Consider the following 16,184-nt stretch of genomic DNA (forward strand, 5'->3'; position numbering starts at 1 on the left):
ACAGATACTGAGATTCACAAGAAATGTTTTGGCATCAATTCCCTGCTATTTTTAGTGAGATTTTTGAAGGTAAGACAAGTATAGCTGGAGAAGGTGAGGGTAGTGTTCCTCTTTGAACACAAAGGTGATGAGGGGAGGAGTCCAAGATTTTTCTAGAAATCTCCCATAAGTGTTACAGCCATAGATTCCTGCAGGAGGTTCAATTCCATTGAAACCTAGCGTTCTTTTTTTGATATCAGTCTGCCAATGTGTTACATTTCCCTGATATGCATATTTGATGACCACTGATTGCTTCAGTGACTTCTCTTACTGGGAAACCGTAGATATACTGGTATGTGTCTGACTAATAAGAAGAGTCTGAAAAATAATCATAAAAGAAATAAAAAACAACAAAGCAATGGGCTTTACAGCACTTATCACAGAATTCTTGGATAACTGAGAATTACATTGTGAATACACTGACTAAGCTTATTGTTAAATCCTGAGCAAATGGTAAGATTTGCAAAAACTAAAAGAGGACAGATGTGATTTACTTTCACATAAATGAGAGAAAGAGGATGCAAAAATGCCACAAAGGTCAGCCTGACCTCCGTAACAGGGACCATTATAGAAATGATGTTAAGGGAAAAAATAAAAGATCTGGAAACCAATAAAACATGCAACCAGTTGCAGCTATGATTCAGAGAAGTTTTCTGTCATACAAAATTAATAAATTAATTTGTTTAGGTAGGTAGGATACTGGATTAAAAAGTGGCAGTAGGTACTACCTACTTGAAATTTAATAAGGCGTCCGATAACATACCACATTAAAAAAATAGAATGGCTTGGAATAGATCCTGTAATTGATGCACAGGTAAAACACTGATTAAACAATAGAATTTAATTACATGAAAATATTATTAGCACAGATGCATCAGTAAAGGCACTACCAAAGTCAATCACTTGCATTGTTTTTGCACACAATGTAGCTAAATTGAAGTCTCTCTTTGCAATTTTTATGATGTCACAAATTTATTCTCAAAACAATACTAATAAAGCTGGAAAGGAAAGCCTGTGGAAGAGTATGCATTATCAGAGAAGAAGGAATGGCAACACAGTAAAGGAAGGAACCTGGAAATAGTTTTTATCAGATAACCTAAAGGTAAGCAAACAGTGTCTGAGAGCATCAAAGAAAGCTTGCAGAATACTGGACCTACTTGCTTCTGAAAGATTTAGCATTTTGCAATATTGAATCAAAACACATCAAGCTTACACTCTTGTTATTAAATATCGTTATTTAATGGACAAATAATGAATGTTAAAGTGACATCAGTAGTGGAAATTCCTTAATAAATAAGAACTTCATTAGACTGATAAAAATTGAACTTTTATATTAATTTATATTTTAATTAATTGCATTAAACAGTAATCAATATTGTTTTTTAGAAAACTTGAACTTCTAAGTGCAACTGTATCAGCTTGCCTTGTTAAGACTTCAGACAAAAATCATAAAAGCTTCACATTTGTATCATCTATGACAGTATGAGAATACATAAAGCAAAATAAATATGCCTTTTTTAAAATACCAAATTAATGTTTCAAAGGTCTTTCATTAAAGCCATCTTCCTTGCAAATGTTCAGCAAGACTAGCCAGAAATATTCAAATTTTCCCAGCATGCTTTCAATACTGCATCCCCTAGAAATCCAGGTTATTTTTTTTTCTAAAACTTGAGAACTGAATTTCTTATGAGTTGGGTGGGCAACAGAATACATGCACAGAGCATTGCTGCCACTTTTCGTTTTGATAGCATATAGTTTTTCACATATTCTTATGGTATTTTATTATAGTCCTGCCCACAGAGCTTTGCAGTGGTCAAAGTGCCACAGGACCAATACATTTACTACTGTTAGGAAGCCAAAGCTCAATAAAAATATTTGATCAAGGTGGTAAGTTCTGGCTCCCCTACAGTCATACCTCTCAACCTCTCAGTGAAAGAAATCTCAACAAAGCCAAAAATAATAGGGGAACAAAGGCCGAAAATAGGGACTGATTTTAAATATTGCTCCTACAAACTTAGAAATATAGATTTTGCATTATTATGTATTTTTGAAGTATATGAAGTCTGAAACTCACATTTGTCATTATTTAGTGATATTTAGTAATGTCAATTCTCAGTTATTTGCCAAACCCCCCCCCCAACCCCACACACACACACACACACACACACACACACACACACACACACACACACACAAATTTTATGAGGAATGGACCAAAAATAACAGACAAAAGTCTGGACATTCTGTGAAAATATGGACAGTTGATCAAACTGAAATTGCTCAAGAATCAGTAGCCTAAAGAAAAAACAGGAACATCACCTTGATCTCTTTTAACCATTAGAAATAATTGCCAGTGTGATTTCTAACTGTATGGCAGGAATTATTTACTTATTTTTAAACATTTCTTCCTTATTCAAGTTGGTGTGACTATGGAGTTGATATAGATATGCTTGTGAGGTGTGGGGGGCTTGCCTTTCTAAAAAAAAAATAACATATATAACAACATATATATATAAAAACAATTACAGCTAATTTGTTCACTCTTTTGTGTTGCAGGCATTACTTTTTGCCATTTCTGATCTTCAGGATTTTGGAAATTGATGTTTCATAGTATAAATGATATTTCTAAAATGAAAGAAAATAGATAAACCTTTATTAGAATGTCTGTGGCAAGAGATTTTTCTAAGATAAAAGTAAAATGTCTTTATAACATCTAACATCTGTTCCTTAAAATTCAACTCTTTATCTAGACAAATGTCCAGATTATGATGCTTAGGCACAAATTAGAACTGGTTGTCGCTATAGATGACAAGCCAAATCCACAATCACAGCCCACAATGTTTTAAAGTTACAAAACAATAACGAAATTAAAAAAGAACACTGACTTGGTAATCAACACTTGTTTTAATAAACGATTTAGTGGTTTCACCCACATAACAGTTCAGGATGTCATCAGAATGTGCCATAATTAGTAAATTAACAATTCATATATAATCTTTAAAAAATGTGATTTTAAAATGTGGTATTTGACAATTCAGCACTTGGTGATAAAATACAGTTTTACCATTCAATTTAAATATGTTATGGTACTTATAGTTTAGCTGACTTTAACTTTAAAATGTGTTCATTTAAACCAGGGTGCTATGTCACATTCAGTGGAAATTGCCACACTAGTTCTCTGTATTCCAATGAGCTACCCATGACATTTACTAATTCTTTCTCCAAAATTAAGGATTTTTTTAATGTTTGCAGTCATTAGAATACCTTTATAGAACAATGTTTTTATTATCACTTTTGATATCATATCTGTGCTCATAAATTCTAGAGTATAATGTTCTCTCCATCTTTCCTACTTAGAATGCACTACATGAGCAGCACAATGTTAAATAAATGACTCCTTTGTATTACAGTGGAAATAACTCAGACAGCCAATAATTTTGTCATAACCTGTGACTGTCACATTAGGGGTATCCAAATGTACCTGCAATAATTCTTCCCACATTTTCTTGTACCATTTATCCTGGTGGTATTTTTTTTTCTTTCCAGTGGCTAATTTCTAAAATTGAATTTATTTTGTATTGTATATATATATATATATATATATATATATATATATATATATATATATATAAATATATATATATATATATATATATATATATATATATATATATATATATATTTAACAAAACACAAATATGGATCAGTGCCTAACCTTCCTTTAAGGTCCTGTTAAGGCCAGTTTCTGGTTTATTCTTATAACAGAATTAATGATGTTAGCATCAAAAGTAAAGGACAAAATCATCACTCTAGTCTTACTCAAGGCTTCTCTGGAATAACTGCTCCATTCCTATCAATGATGGGTTTGAACTTTGGATACCTGTCTTTAGTGATTTCCTTACTTATCAAAAGTACTAAACCTGGGTACCTAGTCAAAAATATGTCTTTTCATTTGACCAGCTCCATCATAAATGCCTCATCATCTGTTATCAGTCTGGATAATTTCACCATCTGGCCTTTTACCAGACTTTTCTTTAGTTAGTGAGGGTGACCTCTTCCAAAATGGAGGCAGGCATTTAAAAAGATGGGCTTTCTATAAACCATGGATTGAAAAACACCCATTCCATACTACTAAGAAAATCAGCAAAATTAACACTGATTATATGTGAATTTCAGCAAGCTAGTCATGTTAATTATAAATTCCATAAATTCTTCCATAACTTCTACACCTCCCTTCCAGATGATAAAAATGTTGTCTAAAAACCTAATACAGAAATACAAGTGCTCTTGGTATTTGGACCCAAACACAAGCGTTTTTTTTTTCTTTCAAGCCCACAGGATAATGTTCACATGTGCTGGGGGCTGAGGCTCTTACCGTGGCAACCATTGTTGATATAGTGTTAATATTTCCCCTCAAAATAGAAAGCATTGTTCTGCAGCATCAAATCCACCATTTTACAGTGACCTTATTTCAGTGCCTTTTGCTTGGGGATCTGGATTAGAATTTCAGTGAATAGAGGTAAACCAACCTCATGTTGTATCAGTATAAACAAATTAATCTCATCAACTGTCAAAAATAAAGCATCATCTACAAACTCCACCTCTGACAACAACTTCAAGAAATGCCATGCACCTCTTAAAAAGTGTGTATGAAGATCAAAATAGGTTTTAATTTCCTGTCTACAAACACCACTTGAGGTGCAGTCTTTGAACGAGCAGCTTCTACAACCAAACATATTAGAAGGTCTAAACCATGTTTCTGAATTTTGGAAATGCCAAGATACTTTGTTTAAATAGATCTTTAACCTGAAAAAAGACTTGCACTCAACTGCTGTAATAACCTCTGGGCAAGATGTCAGATAAGAAACAATCTAGTTTGTGATGTGAATATTTCACCTCATTCTTTTAAACTCGTTCTTAATTGTTTGTGTTAGACAAAAAAATTGCCATTTTTTCCTTAATAGTATATTACATCCTTCCACACCCCCTAACACATTTATTAAGTTTTATTTAGTTAACAGTGGAATATTTGACAGATAGACAGTAACATGCACAAATACAGGCTTTGTCTTGGTTGGGTTAAGTTTTGGTTAATTTATGTTTATTCAGTGAAGAAAAGACTCCTTAGTGACAAAGTCTGGCAGTGAGTTCAGGCAGAAGGAAAAGTATAGCTATGCATTATTAGCATGAGACTGGTAAGTTATACCTTTCCATGTACTGACCTCCCTCAGGGGCAACATGCATGTGGTGAATAATAAAGGAGCCAGTATCAAGCCCTTCAGTAAACCACACTCCAAGGTGTGTGTGTGTGTGTGTGTGTGTGTGTGTTTGGGATGAATTTAAACCAGATAATGCATGGTACATGCAGCCAGAGGGGTAGGCTATAAACCAATGAAGAACCATAGTGGTGATCCCGCAATAGTGATTTAGGCATTCAGTCAAAGCCCACGAGCCACCATACTGAAAGCTGCAGCGAGATGGATTATGATCAGAATAGAGTATTTTTCTGATCCCTCACAAGAAAGTCATTTAAAATTTTTATGAGTGCTGTCTCCTTGCTGTGCCTAGATCTACAGACAGAATGTAACAATTCCAGCAATTTGTGAGACATTAGATGAGAATACAGCTGTGTATGAAACACCTTCTCACAAAACTTGTAGACAAATAGAAGATTTTTTGGCAATTCTCTACTATGTTTGATTCCACAGAAGACTTTTCTGAGCATTGGGGTCACCAATACCTCCTTTAAGATGTGTAAGAATTTCTCCATACTCAAACATGAGTGGACATTATGGAGAATTAATGGGCAATGGCCATAAAACAGGTTTTAAGAAGTGATACACACCCCAGGTAAAAATCACATAGCTGAAACCATGCTCATGAGACTGTCCTAATCACTGTATTCAAACTTAGCACAATACCAGTCCAAGTTACCCAGTTCAGATGACTAAATATGCTCATCTGAAGGACCAGTGAGGATGGATTTTTTGATCTCGGCAGTTTTATCAGGAAAAATTGAATCACTTCATTATATTAACCAGCAGAAAAAAATCTATATGGAATGCAAGGCAAGCTGGCCTGTAGAGCCTACCAACAACCCAAAAGAGTGTGACAAGTCAATTAATTGTTATCAAGATCTCATTTAAGAGAAAGCATCTGGCAGTGAGCATAATGGTCATTCTGAATAAGACTGTCATCAAGCAGGTACTGCCTCCTCTACCTCCTCTCTTACTTTCAATACTGCCTGCTTGAAGATTGAAATTCATGCTTGAACAATGGTTCATGGCAAGACACATGCCAAATGAATATCAACTATTAAAAAATTGCTTGACACTTGAAAGATGAACTGTACACAATATAACAGAACTAAATTTATGAAACTGGGGTCCATTGCTGCACCCCTGGCCACTTTGGTGGTCTGATAAAAAATGTTGCCAAATAAAATAAACTTGATCAAGATTATGTCCAGATATTGATAGATTATCTGTATTTCAGGTTGGCCCACTCTATCAGCCTCACTAAACATTTGTCATACTTGTTCTATTCCTTCGTTGTATAGAATTACTGCATACAGGGAATGCATGTCCATGTCAGTGATGTCAACAGATATCTCAGCTGTCCTTATTTTGGAAGACTCTCCCTAGTTTTGAATGTATATCCACGTTTTCAGGCTTGATTTACCCCTTCACACAATTTTCTTAATACCCCCTCATCACATGTGATTTTTGAAAATGTTTCGTACATAGAAAATCATACTACATGACCAGAGTCAATAATGCCCTTCACTGAGTATACAAGAACATCCTTACCACATTTTTAGGCTTACTAGTCACTCAAAAAGATTACACTAAGTGTGTATATAGTCTAGACTTTATGATAACCTTTATGAATCTCCCTCGATATTTAAGGCTGCAAGAAAATCAATAGGAAAACTAAAATTAGGAGGAGGAATGTGTGAGTTATGCTTGTGTAGTCTGTTCGCTCAGAATAGTGTACACTTAGTGTAGGCATTAATGAATCCCAGGGATACTAGTGTCAACAGCAATTTAAAGAAAGAAGACACACATCTTCAGCTCCCTATTTCTGCAGAAAAAAATAAATTATCTTGTGTGGTAGAACTTTGCGATACAGTTCACTGGAGTCTACAGATTATACACAGTCTCTTTGATAATCCCCGGGATTCATGAAGCTCGGCGCAAGGATGGCATTAGCCTTGCGCTGACCATGCGGCATAGAGATGGCGCAGCAGCACCACATGCATATGAATGAAGGCACGCTGCCATAACGCCACATGCCTAGGAAACGTGTATGAGTGCAGGGGGCATGTCCACGCGCTGCACGGAGGCGTGAACATGTCGGCTGCATACGCGCAACCTAAAATGCTGACTAGTACAGCCTGCCTCTAATAGTAATCATTCCTTTCAGTGTCCATGGATACTGAAATGTATGCAAAGCATACAATACATCATTATGAACACCACAATAAGAAGTAAACACAAAGGCACATAGCTGAATATTGAGTCCCCATCCCTCGAACAAAGATATTTAAAACCCCATGCCCATATTCCATTTTAGTGTTGCTAGTTATACCAAGTGGAAGCGAAATGCATCGTGTTAGTGCGCCGCCAATTGCCAAGTCTAGCTCAATGGTTTGGGTTACCACCTGTCCTACATTGTGAGGGACAGTAGCCCTCTAGGCAGGTGTGTCCATATCAAAATCATAATAAATGTGAAATGTCCTGCGATAGTAGGACATAATTATTCCCCATATGTTATGTAATAGTCCCATACAGTACGTATGTCTGTATATAAAATACCTATATGTTACAAGAAACAGAATACGCAAGTAAATGAAACAGAATAAGCAACTACACCGCTACAACAATAAAAGCTTATATGTAGGCATGAAACTAAAGTACTATCCTTTGTAATGACCATGGGTATGTGTTGGCCTGTAAACTAAGATGTGTGCCATGAAAATGTCCCATCCAAGTCATATGAAAAGGTGGCAACCCTAATAATGGTCAGAACATTTGCCCAATATCTGCCCATTCGTGGTCCAAGTCATCCTTGTCAGGATGGCCCATAGATGAACGGGTATTACCAGGGTCTACCTACCATGTCATGAAAGATAAGTATTTGCGAGTACCTATGTGCGTGAAGTACAGCATGTGGACAATCTGAAATGTTAGTATAGACCTCACAACCATATTGGCCCCAGAGATATGTAGTGTATGCAATGTGTTCTGTTGAGTGTGCCATGGGCCATCAACTAGAGAAGTGATGAATGTTGTTTGTGGAATATGGGGGTGGGAGGTGACAGGTAATGTAATAATTCGCCAAGGGGAGACTGGGTTGGATGCACAATAGGTGAACTGGAGGTCTATAAGGGAGCGGTGGGTGAATCAGAAAGATAATCAAGGAACAAATATAGACATCCGCAATACAATCCCACAAACATGTGAACATTAAAATGTGCAATACACATGTACAGAAACATTACCGGCACATACCCACATAATGGTCTGGCCTGAACTGAGCCATCCAACCCCAACACACCTGGATACATAATTGAATACCCATCATCCCCTTCACAGCACACCACCCACCCCTTCCTGAACGTCCACCAAAACCAACCATACTCGGGCTGCTAGATAGGCGTGGCCATACCTGCACATAGTGACCCCTACCCATATCTAGTAGGCAGTCTCACCCAAAGCATTCTCAGGATTGCAAACTATGTATCCCTTGCATGTATAACCCTACCTTACAGCTGTAAAGCAAAGATGGTCATCGGTCCCCACAATTTTTGGATATCCCTCATGGGATATGTATCTTTTCTAAACATTAGACTTGGTGTCATGACATGATGTCCAGTCCTGTATACATCTGGACACAAGTTGTATGAGCAATAGTTGTCCACAAGACTGCTCAGCCTCCAGCCGGTCCTGCAGAACCTACGACCCGGGATTAAACATCTGACCGTGATGCACGTCTCCCCATGTGCATTATCGGGAATATATAACTTACACATATGCATAGTGACAGTCAGATATAGGGTGCTTAAGGCGCTTTAAAGCAGACGTAAGTAGGGCTACAACCTGCCCTACCTTGCGAGGGATTAAACACCTGACTGTAATGCACGTCTCCCCATGTGCATTATCGGGAAAATATACCTTACACATTCACATAGTGGCAGTCAGATATAGGGTGCTTAAGGCGCTGTAAAGCAGACGTAAGAAGGGTTACCACGTGCCCTACCTTGTGAGGGACAGTCCCTTTTTGGGCAGTTGTGTCCAGACCAAATATAATGCAATGGCAAATGTCCTGTGATTGTAGAAAGTATGTCCCATATTTCATGGAAAAGTTGCATAAAACAGTTATTTATGTAAAATACTCAAAGTTACAAGAAACAGATGAAGCAAACCACTACAAGAATAAGCATTCATTTAGGCAAATAAGTAAAGTTCTAACCTTTGTACTGACCGTGGGTATTTGTCGGCCTGTAAAGTCTGATGTGTGTCCCGAAAATGCCCCGCTGTAGCCATATGAAAAGGTGGCAACCCGAGATGTAAGTGGGTATGCAAGCATGTATGCTCGATGGTAGGTGGCGGTGATTCAACGGTATGAGAAATGTAAATGAGCATGTAGGTGTATATGCATGTGTATGTACAAACCAATAAATATACACACACACACACACACACACACACACACACACACACATATATATATATATATATATATATATATATATAAATATATATATATATATATATAAATAAATATATGTAGATATGAAGAATGAACATGGTCACAATATAGGAAATCCCCGTAATAGTTAGTGCTGTTATATATCAGGATGGCCATAGGTGAGCACACCTCTGTATCCCCAACCACAGGTAGGACACTAAAAGTGGACCAAACAATTTCCCCTTGCAAAATCTGACTTTCAACTAGGTACAGGGCAGTACCAGTCCCCAGTTAGACAAGCCTAAACCCAGAAAACTATATGAACACCCTGACAATCAAACACACGTATGTGCCAGGACTATAGGCTGTAGAGGTCTGAATATCCTCGGAGTGAGTCAACATGCGGCACAAGTCCAGAGCAGTAGGGAATAGGGAATGGCGCATGTGTAGTAGTGCATTTTTACCAACAGGTAAATGGATGCCTGCTGTGTAAGTGAAGTGATGAGGTGTGTGTTCGCATAACTATGCACCATGGGTAAACATATAAATAAGGCAAAACACAAATAGTGTAGTGGTTAGAGCATCCTCCTAACGAAAAGGCATTCACGGTTCAAGGTCAACAATAGCACATATCATTTTCCTTGTGGAATGAATGTTGCTCTGCTGTAATACCGACATTTAAACATGTAAAGGTGAACGTGTGTATCGCATGGGACTATTAACCAGATCCTTTCAATCAGAGTGGTATTCTCATAATGTATAAGGCACAAATAAGCATAAATAAGCGACAGTAAACATATGTAACGCACAGTAAGCATAGGCGAGTGTGCCTGCGTGGGTGTAAGCAGCTCCCAGCATAGGAAAATAGAAAATGTATGTGTGTATGTACAGATGTAATATATATATATATATATATATATATATATATATATACATATATATATATATATATATATATATATATATATATTTATATATATATATTTATATTTATTTATATATATATATATATACATATATATAAACACACCCACATATGTGTGTATAGATATATATCTACATACATGACAAATATATATATATATATATATATATATATATATATATATATATATAAAGAATGGACATTGTTTCAGTAAAACATACACAAGGGATGTGAAGTGAATAAAGAGCAATGTTGGTATTATAAAGTACTTTCAGTGTATGTCATAAAAAGTTGCCCAGGAGTGAGCAGAGCACCGCTACTCACACCACAGGCAGAGTATTACCAGTGGGAGTAACATCATTGAAATGCTAGGTCTACTTTACACACAAACGGAATGTAGTCACATGCTGGGACCTCCAAAAATTGGAAAGCGCAAATGGCTGTATTCCATAACCCCAGGAAAGGCACGTATGTGCAAATATACATGGCGGGAGACCCTGTGAATACACGTGGTGGGACAAAATGTGTGTAGGGCCCCAAAAGCACTGGAGAGGGAAATGTGTAAAGGTGTGTCATGGCTGCGATAACAAGTGGATAACGGATGTTACGCATGTAAATTTAACACGGTTGGGGTGGAGGAACTATGGGTATGCAATTATGGATCCAGGCGTGCCAGGGCTGGATGGGCTGGTTCTAATGGACTGCTCCATGGAGGTCTGCTAGGTTGTAATAGGTATATATGCATACTCACATGCAGACAACAATATATGTTGACGTACAAATTCTGTAACACATGCATTCCATTTGTTGACATAAATAATAGGAATGTGCCCATACAAACATCAACAGTACATGGAATAATAGGCTGTGCAGAAGAGGGACGGGTCGAATCACACTATCACATTCCAATTACCATCATTATAATGTGCTACATACCAATTACAAGATAACTGGAGTGTGTCTACGTTATAATGAATAAGGCATTAGTATGCTGGTGAAGCTTAAAAATACCATTACGCATGTGTAAGTGCATATGAGCGGGGAATGTATTGACACACTGATGTACATATATCTAATCATATAAATATATATATATATATATATATATATATATATATATATATATATATATATAGATATATATATATATATATATATACATACATATGCACACACACACATATATATATATGGGTCTACTTCTATTCGCTGACAGCCCATTTCACTGAAACCCATTTCGTTGACAGCTCATTTCATTGCAAACATTCTAGGTGGGGGGCTGCGCCCCCCCAACTATATATAACAACTCCACAGTCGCACAACAGTGGGGAGGGGGGCAAAACCCAGGTTTTTGCCTTGAATACTTTTGTCAATGAAATGAGCTGTCAACGAAATGGGTTTCAGTGAAATGGGCTGTCAGCGAATAGAAGTAGACCCATATATATATATATATATATATATATATATATATATATAGCAGCAAGATATGAATATACATATATGAATACATATGCAGATATGTCTGTATATATTAATGTAAATATATATATATATATATATATATATATATATATATATATATATATATATATATATATGTTACAGTAAATATACACATGTATATACCTAGGTTATGTTACAGCAGTTACGGGTAACATGTTTAGACTGGGCATATGTTGGTGGGAGGTCCACTCAACAAACATCTACTTATCACCCCCCCAGCTAGGCTGGTGAGACATACAGACACGCAATAAAGGTAAATATAACACTGCTTCCCAGACCACCGGCAGGAAACTACCAGTGGTAGAGATCTACAAAGTCTACACTTTAAACATGGACAGTGACATCCCTTGCGAGACGCCAAAAATTTGGTACCTTCAACCAATGGGGGAACACCATTACGACCAGGATGTAGCTGTACATGGAACAGTAAGTTGTGCAAGCATGATAACACATGGGTTGACACAACGTATGACATGTGTCCCAACATGGGCAGAGTGGGCAATGTGTAGTGGTGTGTTCATATCCCACCTGCATCCACCTGCACCCACAGTAAGGATGAGTGCGTGCTGTAGAGTAGTGGCAGGTAGGGGAACTATGGGTATGCGATTATGGGGCTAGGCATGCAGGTGTTAGCTGGCAGTCATGTATTAGGACCGCCCCATGGGTGTAAGTAATATTCCAATGTGGGTATAGCAGATGCCCATACCTCCAAAACTGTAAGAGCACATCTACTGGATAGTCCGTAAACCATTGGGGGAATACATAGGGACCATATAATTGAACTGTCCCTGATTACCAGGGACGTCCATGATTACGAATCAGAATCTTAACACAGTCTCATCTAAACCATCCTAGAACTAGTGATATTAGAAGGAAAGGTGGCGGAATACACGTAATGAATAATGACAACATGTAAGAGTCATAAACTGCATGCACCTCAGACAATGTGTATGAATACATATGTGCTAGGTGTCTGTCAATGTGTCAGGTTAATATCACCAACCTTCTAAATGTGTCCCTGAGGTCGTTATGCAGTGTCCCTGATTCAGTGTTTATTCTTCCCCATTCGTATGAGAGTTCTGATAGTGAGAGAAAGCGCATGTTCTGCCGACTACCTTAGAAAGTTGATAGAATAGTAAGTTTGGGGTTACCACCTGTCCACCTCTGCAAGGGACACTCCCTTGTGGGCAGTTGTGTCCTGCATAATAACTGTAATTAAGGCAAATGTCCTGTGATTTAGGGCAAAGACTACTTATATTGTCTGTAGTAGTAGCATAAAACAATTATGTTCCTCTGAAACACCTAAATGTTATAGGTAACAGTATAAGCAATTATAATGCTACAAGAGTAACCTTTTATTTAGGCAAAACAGTGAAGTACACCCCTTTCTACTGGCTGTGGGTGTTTTGCCCTGCAAAGTCTGACATCTGTACATACAGGTCCTATAGGCTTGCCACCTTTCCAAATGGCCAGAGTGGGACATGTTCTGTAGACATGTCAAACATTCCAGGACTAAACATACCTACAGCTGTACATAGTTAAGGATTACACTTATTTTCACAAATAAAAGCTTAATCTAGTTGCATTTGAATTGCTTATGCTACATCACATAACATATAGAAGTGTCATATATAAAATAACTGCTGTATGCAATTATTAATGAAAAGTAGAGTATAATAATGTCCTGTAATCTGGACAAGTGCTATGTCTTGATTATTTTCGCTCTGTTCCTCACAAAGTGGGGCAGGTGGTAACCCTAAAGTCCTACCTTGGCCAAATGAGAAGATGGCAAACCTATAATAGATATGTGGTAGCATGATCCGTTGGATGGATGTGGCTACCACAACCCAACTACTCATTTGTAATGCAGGGTCTCAGTTCCCATATATCAGCCAGATGGGAGCAGAGTGTATGCGGAACACACAAATATGATTAATTCAATGGGCAGGCCACTGATTCCATACAGTCGAAAGCCATGCCGTCACCTAATGGGCAGTCATTCTCGATACTGCAGTCATGTAGTCCAATGTGATAGGCATTACAAGGTGGGAGCAGATTGTAAGAGGAACACACAATTATGAACGATTCAACGGACAGGCCACTGATTCTGTACAGTCAAATGCCATGCAGTCATCTAATGGGCAGCCATTCCTGATACCGTAGTCAGGAGTGGCCTTAGGTCAACTGGTGCCCTAGGCAGAGGGCACAACGGCACCCCCGACCAGACCCCCCCAGTACCCCCATCCTACACCAAATAAATACTGGTAAAGTGTACCCACTAAAGAGGCGCCCTAGGCAGCCGCTTAGTTGGCCTATGCCTAAGGCAGGCTATGACTGTAGTCATGTAGTCCAATTTGATAGGCATCACAAGGTATGCCTAACAGGAACACACGAATATGAATAATTCTCCAGACAGGCCACTGATTCCGTACAGTGTAACGCCATGCTGTTGCCTAATAGGCAGCAATTTCCTATACTGTATTCATATATTCTGATGTAATAGGCATCACAAGGTGGGAGCACATTGTATGAGGTACACACAAATATGATTGTGTCACTGGACAGGCTGTTGATTCCGTACAGTCGAAAGCGATGCCGTCACCTAATGGTTGGCCAGTCCCAATACTGGAGTCAAGTAGTACGATGTAATAGGCATCACAAGGTAATATTGTGGTCCTCGCTCACACCCAGGGGTGTGAGTGACAGATGCAAGCACCAATGCCGGTACATTAGCAAGTGCGGGATCGAGCGGGTGTAAGCATGTTTGCCTTCCAGTACGCGAGTATTGCATTGGTTAAGAAATGTAGAGGTCAATCAAGCATAAGAGGCTGTAATCAGAGGATATCATACAGCGCAGTTATTCAACAGTATAGGAATGTATCCCATCATGTAGATGTATGTGTGAGTGTTTATGTCCAGCATATAGGTACATACATATATAAAGATGTATCAGGGACATACCATGTGGCAACAAAGCATTACAAACGAATGAAAGGGGAAACACCATCGATGCCTGTATTATGTAATGGTGTTGCTCTATGTGATCACAAGACTCCCTCAGACAGACATGTGTCAGTCATACACGCAAATAGTTGTACATTGGCCATATACATCACTCTGTGCATGTAATGTACATTAACACAACAATACCTGTCCAATCATTATGTGTGAACAGTACTCCTGCAATGTGTTGTGTGCAACATTATCATCATGATAAAGGTAAATGGGGTAACCACAGAGGGACCGGTAGTGTTTTATGTACAATGGGGTCGTCCTCCTCATGTGTACCTGGACCATGTAGGAGTGATGTGCATATCAGGACCGTGCACCTGAGGGACAGTGGTGAGGATAACAGTAGTATGCTATGGTGCATATTACAAGGGTTTCATGTGCCCAGTGGGCATGTGTGTGTAATGGACAGCTATGTATAGGGCAGATGGTGTCCTAGGGGCTGAACGGCCTTATGTATCCATAGGTGAGGGTCAGATGTTGGGAAAGGAGTGTAGGTATGGCCTTGGAGGATAGGTAGGAGCACAGAAATGACAGCATACAGGGTTGGTATATGACACATGTGGGGGTGAGATACAACCTGGATGGGGATGGGTCTTTGGCATTCAAAAGCCCATGGGAATAGTGGGACGGAGGTCTCCAGCCATGGCCAAATGCCACTGCACCTACACAGCTGCAAAGGAGGAAGTGCTGGGGGCTGTCCAGAAGGGGCAGCATCACTCTGTAAATGTGACACTCCACCCTTGAGCTGGCATATCTGGCTTCATAACCTCTTAGGGAGCCACCTATGCAACATGTCTGGGACCGCATGACAGCAGATATGTACCTGTCTGGTCCCGCTCCCAAAGGGGACATGCTCCATCCTCAGTGGTTGTACCACCATAAGGTCATGTAGAACCAACAGAGGTTGATGTTAATGGCTGGGCCCCAGATGTGCTAGTGCCCGGTGCCATGGTCAGATGAAGTGGGACAGAAGATTCTACCGGGATCTACCAACCCATTGAGCCTATGGTGT

General features: G+C 38.6%; 1 long non-coding RNA gene across 1 annotated transcript in view; it reads right to left on the reverse strand.

The window, feature by feature from the left end:
- Window positions 1-2,236: 2,236 nt before the first annotated feature.
- LOC122796043 overlaps window positions 2,237-16,184 on the reverse strand; it is a 103,239-nt gene continuing 89,291 nt past the window's right edge. The window contains exon 3 of the long non-coding RNA XR_006363904.1: window positions 2,237-2,664. This is a non-coding gene — a long non-coding RNA (uncharacterized LOC122796043). The remainder of the gene's footprint in view (window positions 2,665-16,184) is intronic.

Source organism: Protopterus annectens, chromosome 2.part2 (genome assembly GCF_019279795.1).
Source record: "Protopterus annectens isolate FY-2018-M chromosome 2.part2, PAN1.0, whole genome shotgun sequence".
Lineage (NCBI taxonomy): Eukaryota > Metazoa > Chordata > Ceratodontiformes > Protopteridae > Protopterus > Protopterus annectens.